Source organism: Vulpes lagopus, chromosome 1 (genome assembly GCF_018345385.1).
Source record: "Vulpes lagopus strain Blue_001 chromosome 1, ASM1834538v1, whole genome shotgun sequence".
NCBI classification, from domain to species: domain Eukaryota; kingdom Metazoa; phylum Chordata; class Mammalia; order Carnivora; family Canidae; genus Vulpes; species Vulpes lagopus.
Window position 1 is genome coordinate 120,964,337 of NC_054824.1, and position 14,236 is coordinate 120,978,572.

Below are 14,236 nucleotides of genomic sequence, written 5' to 3' on the forward strand. Positions count from 1 at the left end.
AATAGAAGAGCCTTACATTTCCTAGCACCGGGCGGGCCTTCCGAGTTTGGGGACTGGGGATAATTGGGCTTGAAGGTTTTTTTTTTTTTTTTTTTCCATCCAAGATGAACTTGCTAGAGCTCGTTAAAAGCTCGAATTTGCCAGTTTAAGTCATCTGCAGGTTTTAGGCATCTCAGCAAAACCATGAACATTTGCTTATTGTGAAGGAAATAGCTGGAGTTTGTCAACATATGTTCAGAGGACAGTTGGGAATTAGGTCTGTGTAGGGAGCGGGACCGAGTTGGGAAAAGAAGCGAGTGGGGAGCAGTGGAGAAATGCAGGCCTGATTCCTGGGAGGGAGTATCCTCTCGTTAGTTAATAAGGCCTCCTATGAAGTCACTTATAGCCTGGGCTCCACCTTGGCTCAGTCATTTTAACCTCTGGGGGCCTTAATTTCCCCTTCTAAAATGGAAACATTTTGCAGGCTTGGAGGAAGGAGAACATTTTCTGTGACAGCCTCTCTCCTGTACTGCTCTCCCCAAAAGCTCAGGCTTTTTCTGGCCTAAGTAAGAAGGTGGCCTATTGGAAAACTTAACTTCCTCCCCCAACGGACAAATGGGGAAAAACAAGACAGGCTCATCCAGAAATTTGCTCTTGAGTTTCCTTCTTCCCACAGGGCGAAATCTTGACCCTGCCTGATGTGTAGCCTCACGGTGTGATTGCTCATGGTTGCAGGGAGGGGCGTGAAATGGAGAGGCAGCGTGGTGTTTGCATGGATGAGTTAGCGATGCTGGCCACAGGTGACAGTATGGCCCTGGCATTTCTTGTCAGAGCACGCATCTCCCCGCTAGTGGGCAAGTGCACAAGAGGGGAATTCCCTTCTGGGTGATTGGTGCACACTCAGCAGCTTCTGGGCAGCTTGCTGTTACCGCTTGATATCACACACTGGTTCATAATGACTCTGTAGTTCAGGCCTAAGCCCAGCCAGGCCAGGGGGTCATGACAAGAATTGTACTAAACATACATGTTATTCTAAGCCAGTGTGCAAGGCTGGCCTGTGTCTCATGGTTAGACAGATGTGTTCCTGCGCTAGAAGCAGCTGGATTACCTCACACTTATATTTTTAAGTAATCTCTGCACCCAACATGGGGCTGGAATTTAGAACCCTAAGGTGGAGAGTTGCATGGTCCACCAGCTGAGCCAGCCAGGCGCCCCAGTGTTAGTATTTGTGATCAAAATAATAGCCAGAATTTAATCTCCAGTCTCATAAATATGAACTCCTTGGATGTTGTAGTGATCTCCTCACCCTCCCAGCACACACATTACGATGAGTCAGTCAGTATAAGGTGCTTCCTGACAGTCACATTCGTCCTACTACTTAGGAATTATCCATATCTGGCAACTTGATAAGAGGCTTCTTCTTCTTCTTCTTCTTTTTTTTTTATTACAGCTGTCAACAGAAACAGCATGAAATTTAACGTACAGAGAGGTGGTAAATGGGTAAAACAGGGATTTAAGAAAGGCCTTGAAGAGCCTTGCTTGGCCACAGCTGTTGGAGTGGTCATGAACTTAATCTTCTAGGATGCTTTGTTTCCTACACCATGCTGCTTTTGAGACTTTTGTCAGAAGCGTGCTGCTTTTATGATCACTACAGCCTACTTCCACCTGCCTAGGCTGTGTGATATAGGGTACAAACTCATTGAATACGGCCCAGGGCCAATTTATAAGAACGCCTTTGGCTTTTCCTGGTGGTCCTCCTTCAAGAAACCCTGCTAGGCAGGGTGGTTCCATATACTACTTCATGGGTGTTCTCTTGGGATGTCCTTTTTAAATCAAATTAAACCTTCCTTGGATGTGTCTCTTACTATTTAAGGAATTCCATAGAACCTTGCTGCTCAAAAGCGTGGGCTCTGGAACTTGAGCTTCACCAGAGTTCTTAGAAATGCAAACTTCTCAGGCCGCACTCCAGATTACTTGAGTGCAAATCTGCATTTTCACAAGATCCCCAGATGATTCATATACAAATGAAAGTTTGGAAAGCATTGCCATGGTTAACCTGAAATCTGCCTTTTAGAATGAACTTGAGATGTCCTCTATTGAGTGTGTTATGATTATATAAAAAATCAGAATTTCTCAGTCTAAAATCGTGAAACACTTTGTGTTCTTTCTGCCTGGACACTTGTAAAAACCAATCATTGCTTGTACTTGCAGATTTTAAAATATGACAGAGGAAAATTTCTGTGCCCAGGCCTGGGGACTACTTCTGTGCTTAGGGCTGGAAATTTGACGTATATGTCATTGACTCTGCACAGCCACCCTATGTGTAGATTGTGCCACAGACCCAGTGTTGGCCGAGAGAGGAACCCGAATCTTTGACATCCAAGTCTGGATGGTGATACCTTCCATGTGGAAGGCCCTAGAACACTTTTGGAGCTGTTGACTATAAATGTTTGGAATACAGCAGGTCAGTCATTCTAGTGTGATTCTCTATTCTTTAGCCACCCCCCACCCACCCCCTACATATTTAATCTTTGTTTGGGCCCCTACCTTTTGCTCCTGTTTCCGTTGGACCGTCTAGGGAACTGTGTCCTGCGGGCCTGGGCATCTTCCAGCCTGGTGGACAGGGCTCCAACCCTGGGAAGCCAACATGCTGGGGTTTGCTCTCTGGCTAGGTGTCAGAGGTGGGAAGCCAAAAAGATGCCTTCTAGCTTGACATCCCGTTGTGTTCTCTGTTTGGGTGGTGCCAGCTGCTTGGGGAAGGTGTTAATAGGTGAAAGGGAGTGTAAATTTATAAGGTGTGTTTTTAGGCTTCCTTTCACTTTAGAAATTTCATCTCTGGCAGCAGCTGGCAGCAGTCCTGGGTTGCTCCACCTCCTTGATCTTCTGAATGGCAGACAGCCTCCCAGAAGCAGAGTCGAGCCTAGGTGAGCCAGCAGTGTGCCACCGGGCCTGACAGAGGACCCTGCACACAGTGATCTGGGAATTAATTTAGAAAAACATGAGGGTTTTGCTTCTTCCAGCACCTGTGTTAGCATCGTGCCTTATGGGTGGAGAGTTAGCTCTTACATGGGAAAGAGGGTGCGTGGTACAAAAGAACTCCCAAGTCTTGGGTTCAAATTCTGAAGTTACTGCGTGATCCTGGGCAAGTAATCAGCCTTTCTGGGTCTGATTCCTCTAGAAAGCCTTGGCCTGGTCTTGGGCCCTTTCATGTGTGTATTGGGCTTACATAATTGCTGAGGGCTGACTCCGTGTGGGCGTGTCCCAAATGCTTGATATCCAGGCTTCTCAAATGTAAATATTTTTAGAATCATCTGGGACCTTGAAAAAAAAAAAAAGGGGAAGATTCTGATCCTGCAGGTCTGGGAGAGCCTCAGTTCTGTATTTCTGACAGCTTCGTGGGATGCAAATGAGCACAGATTTTGAAAAGGAAGGCTTTTCTGGGTACTGTGATTGTCCCGGTTGGTTGTAAGAGCAAGGAAACCAGGTGTCAGAAATATTAAGTAACATACTCAAGGTCACTCAGACCAGTTGGGGCAGAGCTCAGGCTGCTTTGGATCTTCTAACCACCCCTCCCTCTCCTTTGCCCCATTGGGGTGAAGGTCCATGTGCTGTAACTGTAGTCCTTGTCTTCACTGAAAAGAAAAACACATGTGGGCTCACCAGGGGATGGACGTTTCCCCTCAATTTTGTCACCTCCCTGCTTTGTGACATGAGGCACATCACTACTCATGTTCCTGTTGTAAGCCACCTGACCTGTCTGGATTTTAGAAATCCGTACAGGACTTTGGTCTCCTCCGGCAATAAGCAAACCCAGGTTATTAAGCCATCTTTCCAGCAACATGAACTGTAGAGGCCAGAGCTGCAGTCCCAGGCAGGCCAGGCCCTGGTCTGGACGCTTACCCAAGACTCTGCGGAGGCTGTGCCCTGTCGGGGTCTGAGGTCAGTGGCCCGAGGTTCACCCGCTGCCCTCCCTCGTGCGCTCACAAAGCCTGTAATGTTGTGGGTGAACTCAGAAGGGGAAATAAATCGGAAGCCTGCTCACCGCTGGCAAGTACCCAGGAAGGGCAGCTAGTTCAAGTGTGACCTTTTGCCCTTTGGAAGGGGGCAGGGCAGCAGCAGCATGGCTCTGTCCCATGTCCCTACAGCTGTTCTGGGGAGCTCCGCCTGCATGGACTTTTTCCCATAGGAAGGAGAGCTGTTAGGTGGGGAGAGGGGCCCAGGGCAGGTGGCCTCTAAAGCACACTGGGAAGGAATGGTGGGTGAGGCCAGGTGAGGTGACCTGTTGAGCATCAGGAATGCCAGTCAGCCCTTGGCAGCTCTGGATTCTGGGTCAGCCCTGGCTGTGCCCAGTAACCCTGGATGGGGTCACTTTACACCTTTGGCCTCAGTTTCCTCATGGACTTAGAGGGCTGGGTTAGATGAGCTGCCGCCTTCCTGGCCTGGGGCTCTGAGTGGTTCAGTCCTGGGCCTGCCACCGCCGAGGCCGGGGTGTAGGTATGTGTTTAGCTCGGGATGTGTAGGTAACCTAACCTTAGAATCGGCTGCAGAAGTGGCATCCACTTTGTCCCACGTGGGCGCCAGTTGGTGGGACGTGTGCTGACGAATGAGGGAATGAGTGGATTCCCCCCAGTGTAAGGGAGAGCTTTACAACCCCTTTGGCTATACTCCCTCTGGCAGTGAAGGTGTCATAACTGGACTGGTCACTTGAAGAGGCCAGCCAAGCTGGAAGCCACTGCCTCATGAGTTGGTCAGTCTGCAACTGACACCACCCCATTGAAAAAGAGATCTGTACTAATGTCCTCTCTTGCTCAGGGGGGGTCATCAGGTTTGCAAAGCACTTTGTAGACCTTGATTCCAGCCTAACGACGTGGAGGGGCAGGAATCCATGGTCACAGAGTGGGCAAAGGGTGACTTTGCAGGTGCTCTTGTCAGGTATGTAGTAGAGGAAAATTCTAGGTTGGGAACTTACTGCCTTGTGTCATTTATTCAACAAACATTGAACAGCTCTCACTTATGAGCTGCCAGTGTGCTAATCGTGGGAGATAGAGACCTGAAAGATGGTCCCTGTCTGTTGGGAGACGTAAATAACCGAAGTGGGCCAATGAGCACTTGGTGAGAGCTGAACCTGTTATTCACTAAACGCCCTCTCCCCTGGGACCTGGCTCTGGGCCTTGACACAGTATTTTTATTTACCAAACATGTCCCAGGTGTTCTCCTGAGCGCTTGATGAGGATTAAGCAAGTTGGTGTGTATAACCATCCGCCAGCACTCCTGCCTCACCCCCATTGTGAGGCGGAGGGTCCCTGGAGCCCGGACACGCAGGCCAGGGGTCCAGGTTCAGAGGCAGGCAGCCTGGCTCCGGGGTCTGTGCCTTCACTGTGGCTTGATGCAGACTCATGAGCGCTTGTTCACCTGGGCTCAGCCAAACTGGGCAGGAGGCGTGTGTGCGGAGGGCACTGCTAGCGCCCTGTGGCTTCCTCACTTAGGTTTCTGGCTTTCTGGCCTTTTGGGGGGCTTCTGTGGGTGAGGGCCCAGAGGATGGGCCTGGGTGGACACAGATTCCTGAGACCCCAGCAGCCCAGTCCGGCCCAGAGCTTGCCCTGCCTCCCAAACTCTTCTCAGCCACATCTGGATTTCTCTCACTTCTGTTGCTGTTTTGATGTATCTGCTGCTTTACCAGATGCCTTACGTTGTTTACAGCGTGGCGGGAATAGGCGTGAGCCTGGCACTCCGGCACTGTTTGTGGCCCCAGGGCCCTGATGTGTCCTTTGTGACCATGACCACCAGGCTCCCACCTGCGAGATGGGAATAATACTACCTCCATCTGGGTGTGTTTCCTTTGTTTGGACCCTCTGTATCTTCTCCCTCTGTATCTCTTTCCCCCAACTCAGGGGTCCGCTGACTGTGGCCCAAGGGCTGTTTATAAATAACATCTTCTGGAAAGCAGCCACACCCATTCATTTTTGTATTGTCTTTGGCTGCCCTGGTGCTACCAGGCAGCACTGAGTCCTTGTGGCAGAGACCACATGGTCCACAAGCCTAAACCATTTATTCTCTGGCTCCTTACAGAAGACGTGTGCGGACCCCTGGCCCTCGCCCAGCACTCTGGACCTCGGAGGTGTGCATTGGTCCCTTAGCCCCTCCCTGGCCACCCTCACTGCCCTTGCCTTCTGGAGGCTCCTGGCTTCTGTTTGGACTCACCCACTCCTTCTCTTCCCTAGGCTGCTAGAGGGAACTTTCTGAAACTCATGTCTGACCCTGTCAGGTTTAAATTCCTTGTATTTCATGTGTGGCCACCTTCTGGCAACCACCACAACCCCCCTGAACCAACCTCACCCCCATGCTGCCTGTCATGTCCATGCTGTGCTGGCTTTCCTCAGGGCACCCCAGGCTCTGACTCTTCTCCATGGGAAGAGTCCCCACTCTCCACCCCGCCCCCCCAGAGGCCCCTTCATTTCTGACCCTTCACCCTGCAGAGCCCTCATGTTTGGCACCAAGGGCATTGTCTCAGCATTGACTTTCTGTCTTCCCTGTGGGTCTGTACCTACTTGGCTGGACCCCTTTCTGGGTGTTGGCCCCTCGGGGGGCTTGTTGGTGATGATCTGGAGCTGGCTCTCAGCAAGGTGGAGAAGCTCCCTCTATAGAGCAACCACAGAACCAAACAAAACCCACATTCCCTGATTGTTGGTAAGGCAGTTTGATCCCAAGACACTGACAGACCCTCTTAAAATTCTATGGGGCACTTTTTTTTTAATAATAAATTTATTTTTTATTGGTGTTCAGTTTGCCAACATACAGAATAACACCCAGTGCTCATCCCGTCAAGTGCCTCTACGGGGCACTTTTATCCGCAAAGCCTCCCCCTTTCCCCAGCAATCCTGGTGACCCCCCCTACAGCTTTTTTAGGTCTTTTTATTTTAATGGCAGCGGTCACCCCCAACCCTTTATTTGGTAAAACCGCCTCCCCCACCGCCTCCTTCCTCAGTTCTGCAATAAGTAACCTCCCCAGGTGAATGTTGTGGGCGTGAGTCAGGTGATATAAGCTGTACCCCCATCCCACCCGCCCCACCCCTGCCCCGGGGGAGGGGAGGGAACAAGCATGGGGTTCTCAGTGCCTTTCAAAATCCTGTGCACTTCGCAGGCATCATTTTGTTTCATTTATGTAGCTATCCTGTGGAATAGGGATGCTATGTCTTAGAGCTATGGGGGCTGAGGTTTGGAGAGGGTAAAGGAAACTTGCCCAAGGCCTAATTGGGGTCTAGGGTTGGGACTTCGACTCTGGTTTCTCTGGCTTCTAAGCGGGTTCTGCTATAGACCCAGTGTGTGATAGCTGGCTCCTATACTGTGGTAGGACAACCAACTGGGGGATCTGAGCTGGTCGATACCCTGAATCAGTCCTGCTGGGATAATTTCCACCCTGGGAATCCATCAACTTTACAAGTCAGGAATCCTGACACCACCCCCCCACCCCCCTCGGTTTACTAACACGTGTATCAAGGCCACACCACACATCGTTTGGTTCCATTCTCCCCCTGGGGGCTGTGCAGAATGTCACCAGCAGAGAAAGTGTTGAAAACCAGAGGGTTTTTTGTTTTTTGTTTTTTTAAAAATAAGAATCTGTTCCTTCATACGATTTTGTGAATTTCCTCAAAGGCCACCCCCACTTTCCACCTCAAACACTGGACCCCCCCCCCCCTCAAGTTTCAGCCTACTTGCAATTTAAAAACCAAGCCTTATCACAGACACAGTGGAGCTCAAACAGACCATTTAGCGTTACGTGTAGGAGTCACAAAAGTATCAGGCATTCTTCCCTTTTACAAACTTTGTGATGCTGTATTTTTGTTTTTGTTTGGTTTTTAAAAGCTTCCAAGAACACATAACTAATCAGAGTTTCCTGGGTCCCCCCCCCCCCTTTTTGTTTGTACTAGCATTTTGGATAATTGCATACTAGTTTATATTTAACAGGGTTATCATTAATGTGGTTTGGAGTTTATTGCTGCACATTTAGTTACAAAGGCAAAAGCTTGTAAAGCAGCATATGCAAATACTGGAAGTTTAGGACTTGGACTATTATGATATGTGTATGTGTGAAAGGGCCTGGTCTTATGCTTGATGATTAAGATCTTATTTATTCATGAGAGACAGAGGCAGGGATGCTCCCTATGGGGAGCCTGATGCGAGATTTGATTCCAGGACCCCAGGATCACGACCTGATGCTCAACCACTCAGCCACCTTGATATAAGGCCAGGGTGTACTATCATGGAACTGAACCTAAGTTCAATTCCATGATAGATGACAAACCAGGAAGAAAATAGTAAAATATGGAGAATGCTAAAGATGCATAGCACATTGGCTTTTATTTTGAAGCACTTTACTCATTAACCCGGTGATTTATAAAACCAATGTTTATTACCTGGTGTCTCCTTTGATTGTCTTAGGAAGGGGGTAGGGAAGGTCAGGAACTGGAGGTCAGGCAAAGTCTCTAGTTTTGCTTAAGGACAAACGTTGGCATGCTAGAGGACAAATGGTTGGTCTGATGTTGAAAGGTGGTTCTCATTAAGTATTACATTTAATGAGTTGAATAAGGTTTGCTTTTGGAGGGAGAATAAATAATGAAGAAGGAAGATTACTGATGTCCAAGGTCATGTAGGGGTAATTGGGGGACTCGATTTTATCCATCACAAAACAAAGCATCTTATGATGTTAGTTCTATTTGCTTGTTCAGGGCTCTACAGTTTACAGAATGTTTTCATATATAATATTTTCATCAAGTTTAAAAAGGCAATGTGGTAGCCGCTTTTATAAATTAGGAAGTCAAGCCTATTAAGAACGAAGAGGTCCATGGTCATGAACTGTGTGTGTGGCAGAGCTGGAATTTTGTGTTCAGTGTGCTGAAGTACAAAGAAATATTGTGCCATAGTTTTGGCTAGCCAGTGCCTCTCAGCAGGCGGGTGTGCTGATTTTCACGTGATAACCTCTGGGGCAGGCCCAAGAAGCCTGGTTGTGGAATATTTCCCCAGTAACAACCTCTTGCTCCAACTCCTAGTTTGGTGGTATTCCTGCTTCTTTGCCCCTTGCTGCTGGGCCTCCTCCTAGCTCACTGGGCGAACGGAGTCCAGGCTGGAAAGACCAGCTTTGGATTTGGACGGCTCTGCAACGTACAATACTTTGAGGCACCTCATTTCACCCTTCTGAACCTCAACATCCTCATCTGTAGAATGGGATAATGCCTTTGGGATATTGCAAGCACTAAACTAAGAATGCATCATGAAGCACCTCACAGAGGTTTGGCTCTTGGTAGTCGATCAGTGAAAATAAGAGCTGGTAATTCCACTCAGAATTGCCCTGTGCCTTTTCTGGTCTGTTGAGAAGTAGTTGAGCCACTTGACAGGGTCTGCTAAGATCATCTGGAACACAGTTGTTTGCCTTGGTGGAGCTCATGCTATGGTACACTGAACAGATAATTTGCTGCATTGTTTTAATTTCATAAATAGTAGTAAAGTAAAATCAGAGCGATGAAGGAAAACAATACCCTTTCCATTAGGCCCTGCATTTTGCCTCTGTTTACACTGGAGTCTTGACAGTTTCCATTGCCAAATTGTCTCAGGGACAGGGAAACAAGGAGGGCTGAATTCACATATTCAGTGTTGTACCCTTGGAGCAGCAAAGTGGCTAGGTTAAGGGCGACAGCTGATCTGGCCTACACGCAGGCAGGTGGAAGATGCTGCCCGGGACACACACGGGACTGCTACCCCCAAAGACAATTCTAGAAGATGCACCTTTGCTCGCTCCCTTTGCAGAAGCCATAGCCTCATTCTGTGGTCTGTGTGTTGCCTGCCCAGCCTCCTTTTCTAAGCAGGATATCCTCTTGAGTGTGAGGGACCTTGGGGCACCCCTGGGGCCCATGTGTTCATGACCATGGAGTCAGTTGGGTGCTTCTCTGGTGGTTTGGCCTCCTCCCCTTCCCCTCACTGTTCATAGGTCCCTTTGCATGTGGCCTCAGCTCCTTTCTTTGAATAGAGTTAGAGTTGAGGCTTTGTCTATGGCTCCCAGTGTGGCTTGGCATTGGGTTGGCAGCAACCCACACCTGTCTTTGTGCTAGGTTGTTCACATGCCTCTGTGTGGACAATCAAGTGGGTTCACTGTTCATAGATCAGTGGGGCCAGTGCCTGCCTTCTAGGAGAGAACTATAGCCCAAGGCAGCTGGGCTCCCCGGTTGCAAGAGAGGTCAGAGTCCCGCAGCTGTTCCTACAGGGGGAGCAGAGGACCCTGAAGCTAGGGCTGCAGGCAGTGTGATGGCACAGCTCACTAGTACTTAGTTGTGGACATGAGCTTTATTTCAGAGGAAGGAGGGAGGCTTTTGAATAGGGGCAGTGTGAGCAGAGCTGGATTTTTGACAGCCGGAGGCAGGTCAGAAGGAGGAGGATGGACACAGAAGTACCTTATGTTTTTAGCCCTTTTTAGAAAATGTTATTTATTTGACAGAGCACAATTAAGGGGAGCAACAGGTCGAGGGAGAGGGAGAAGCAGGCGTCCTGCTGAGCAGGGAGGCCGATGTGGGGCTTGATCTCAGGACCCTGAGATTATGACCTGAGGTGAAGGCAGATGCTTAACCTACTGAGCCACCTAGCTGCCCCGTCTTTAACCCTTTTGGCATCCTAGTTGTCACTTCAGAAAGACCTAACTTGTGTGTGTCCAACATTTTCGTCTTTAGGGAGTTCATCTGCTTTTTACACTTGCAGAATTTTAGGAAGAGTATCAGGAGGTTCATGGAAGCTTGAAAGTTTCTCCCTAAGGGAGGGGGGTGAGATCAGTGATGAAACTGTTGGAGGGGTCCCAGAGGACAGTGGGGGCCTCTGACCATCACAGATACGTGATGCTAGCCTGTCATCGTGACATGGATGGAGGGCATGCCCCTCAGTGGCAGCATTACTGGTAATCTCTGAGGTCCCTTGGGTTACCTACCTCTGCAACCTTTGAAATGTGTACTGGGTTGAATAATGTCCCCAGCATTCATGTCCACCTGGAGCCTCAGAATGTTGACCTTGTTTGGAAGTAGGGTCTTTTCGGCTGTAATTGGTTAAAGGCCTACTGGAGTAGGGGAGGCCCCGAAGCCGGGGGCTGGTGTCTTCATAAGAAGGCAAACATGAACACAAGAGACAGAGAGGAGAACACCAGGGAGGATGGAGAGAGACTGAGCAGGCATCTATATGCCAAACAACTGCCAGCAAGCACTAGAAGTGGGAAGGAGCAAGGAAGGACTCTTCTCAAGAGCTTTCAGAGGTAACCAGCCCTGCCGATACCCGGATTTTGGATATCTAGTCTCCTGAACTGTGAGAAAATCAATTTCTGTTTTTCGAAGCTGCCCAGCTTGTGTTACTTTGTGATGGCAACCCTGGGAAACACCAGAATGGCGGTGTCTCAGAGTCAGACTTGGATCTGGTTCTCTGCATGTATGGACCAGCCTTCCTCTTCCTGGCCAGTGGGAAAGGACAAAAGTCCCAGTGCACAGCCCAAAGGCATGTCTCTACGTGGCTGGGGCACTGTGGAATTTGGGGAGGAAAACCTAAACTCTGTGGTGAACAGTTCTAGTTTTTTTTTAAATTTATTTTATTTTATTTTTTTTATTTAAAGATTTATTCATTCATGAGAGACACAGAGAGGGAGGCAGAGACATAGAGGGAGAAGCAGGCTCCATGCAGGGAGCCCAATGTGGGACCCGATCCTAGGACTCCAGCATCACACCCTGGGCTGAAGGCAGACGCCCAACTGCTGAGCGATCCAAGTGTCCCAATGGTTCTAGTTTTGATCAGTTCTTTTGTCATAGCGGCGGACCAGTCGTTCTCAGAATGTGGTCCCTGGGCATCACCTAGGATCTCATTCGAAACGCAGCTTCCCAGGCCATACCCCAGCCATCCTGAATCGGACATTCTGGAGCTGAGGACCAGCAGTTGCTGTGGAGAAAGCCTCTTGTGTCTCGAGCTTTATTGTACCTCCCGGAAGGTGTAAACAGTGTATGGTGTAATGTGACCTCTTTTTTTTTTTTTTGCTTCAACACAGTTATCCTAGTGTGAATCAGTGGAAGTTCTCTCCTGGTGCCAGACTCTGTCGAGAGCCCAGGTAATTCGGGTTTGAAGCTCCACACAACTGCTTTAGGCTCTGCTTCCCCCCCCCCCCCCAATCTGTCTGGTGAACTTCTACACCTGGCTCTTTTGCATTAGTTTTCCCTGCCTCCTCTGGCATCTCATTTTGGAGGTCTTAGCATTTTTTTTTTTTTAAGATTTTATTTATTCATGAGAGACAGACACACAGAGGCAGAGACACTGGCAGAGGGAGAAGCAGGCTCCATGCAGGGAGCCTGATGTGAGACTTGATTCCAGATCCCAGGATCATGCCCTGAGCCGAAGGCAGACCCTCAACCACTGAGCCACTCAGGCGTCCCCATCAAGCAATTCTGAAGAATGCTATGGAGGGAGTTGTGAGTCTGTCTGCATCTCTTAAATCTAGTGGCCGGGAAAGGTTCTTCTAAGATAGCAAAGCAGTTAGCCAGTCAAGATGGGACATAGGGGTTTCAGGCATTGAGAACCATGTGTCCTGGGGCCCGTAGATGGAAACATGGTTGATGTGTTTAAGGGAGAAGGCGGCCAGGGTAGTTGGACCATGGTGGATGCGGGGCCAAGGGAGCTCAGGCCCCAGAGTTGGGCAGGGGTTGTAATCCGCCAAACCTTGTAGAACATGGTGGGGAGTTCCCACTGCCTTTTTTTTTTTTTTCTCATGAGAGGGGGGTGGGGGGAGAGAGGGGCAGAGGGAGAAGAAGGCTTTGTGCAGGGAGCCCAATGTGGGTGGGACTTGATCCCGAGTCTCCAGGATCAGGCCCTGGGCTGAAGGCGGCGCTAAACTGCTGTGCCACCTGGGCTGCCCAGTTCCCACTGTCTTACAGCTGCAGTTGAAAGCTGTTGGAGAACTCCATAGGGGAGTGGTGCTCTCTGGCTTATATTTTAAGGGCCCACTGACACCTGTGTGGCAAATTGATTGAAGGAAGTCAGGCTTGGATGTGGGGAGACATTTGGGAGCCTCTTGCCTTCAGGTGAGTATCCTGCCAAGAGACATGGTGGCCTGGCCGAGGGTGGAGATGGCAGGGGAATAGAATGGACAGAACTTGCGGGTGACTTGCTGGTCCCTGGTGTCATAGAGCTTACGTCCAGTTGGAGAGAGATGTGGATAATCTCCCAGCAAGTGTAAGATGGCCGCTGTGGTTGCATGTTAAAGCAGGGAGGTCCCTGGTCCTGTCACAGCCTGCCATAAGTGCCACGGTGTGTCTGACCCAGCTGTGGTGGGGAAGGCTGGCTTGTGGGCGTGCCTGCTGAGCTAAGGTCTGGAGGGTAAGCAGACATTGGGGCCGGGTGAGCAGTTGGCGGGGCATGGAGGACTGCGCAGGCCCCAAGACCAGCCTGGGAGCCCCAGAGGAAGCTGACCAAGGGCCAGTCTAGAGCACAGAGAGTAAGAAGGGCGAGAGAACTCAGGGCCACGCTGGGGATGTTGATTGTCACCATGACAGTGGTCGGGAAGCCATCAGAGGGTTTCCATCAGGGTGGAATCATTTCCAAAACCTTGGTTTGGAAAGGATTATGCTGCTGCAGTGTGGAAGAGGATGAGATGAGGGGAGCCTCAGGTGGGAAGGAGGAAACCAGGGTCCACCCCTGGGTTTGATCGAGGAAACCAGGGGTTTAGGACTTGGATGTGGTTTGGCTGTGGAGGGTGGGAGAGAGGGGGGCATCCAGGGCCACGCCCAGGCTTCTAGCGTGTGGACTGATGACGCGGCATCCCTTCCATCTCTGGGACGGGGTAGGGCACAGACACGATCCAGTGCTGTGAGATTAAAGAGAAAAACTGTAGACCCGAAGAGGACCTTCTTTTTTTTTTTTTTTTTTAAAGATTTTATTTATTTATTCGTGAGAGACACAGAGAGAGAGAGAGAGAGAGACACAGGCAGAGGGGGAGATAGAGAGAAGGAGGGAGGGAGGGAGGTAGGGAGGGAGGGGAGAGACACAGGCAGAGGGAGAAGCAGGCTCCATTTGGGGAGCCCGACATGGGACTCGATCCCGGTCTCCAGGATCACACCGCGGGCTGCAGGCGGCACTGGGTGCTGAGCCACTGGGGCTGCCCAGCCTTCTTTCTTCTTACTGTCTCTGTGCCACCCTCTCTCCCACCACCCCAGCTATGCTTTTACTCTCCAGAGTTTGAAGTGACCTATCT

The 14,236-nt window shown here is 49.9% G+C and overlaps 1 protein-coding gene across 1 annotated transcript in view; it reads left to right on the top strand.

Annotated features, from left to right (window-relative positions):
• The window catches only part of CABLES1 (Cdk5 and Abl enzyme substrate 1), a 119,077-nt gene that overhangs the window by 1,540 nt on the left and 103,301 nt on the right, over positions 1 to 14,236 (top strand). The window lies entirely within an intron of this gene.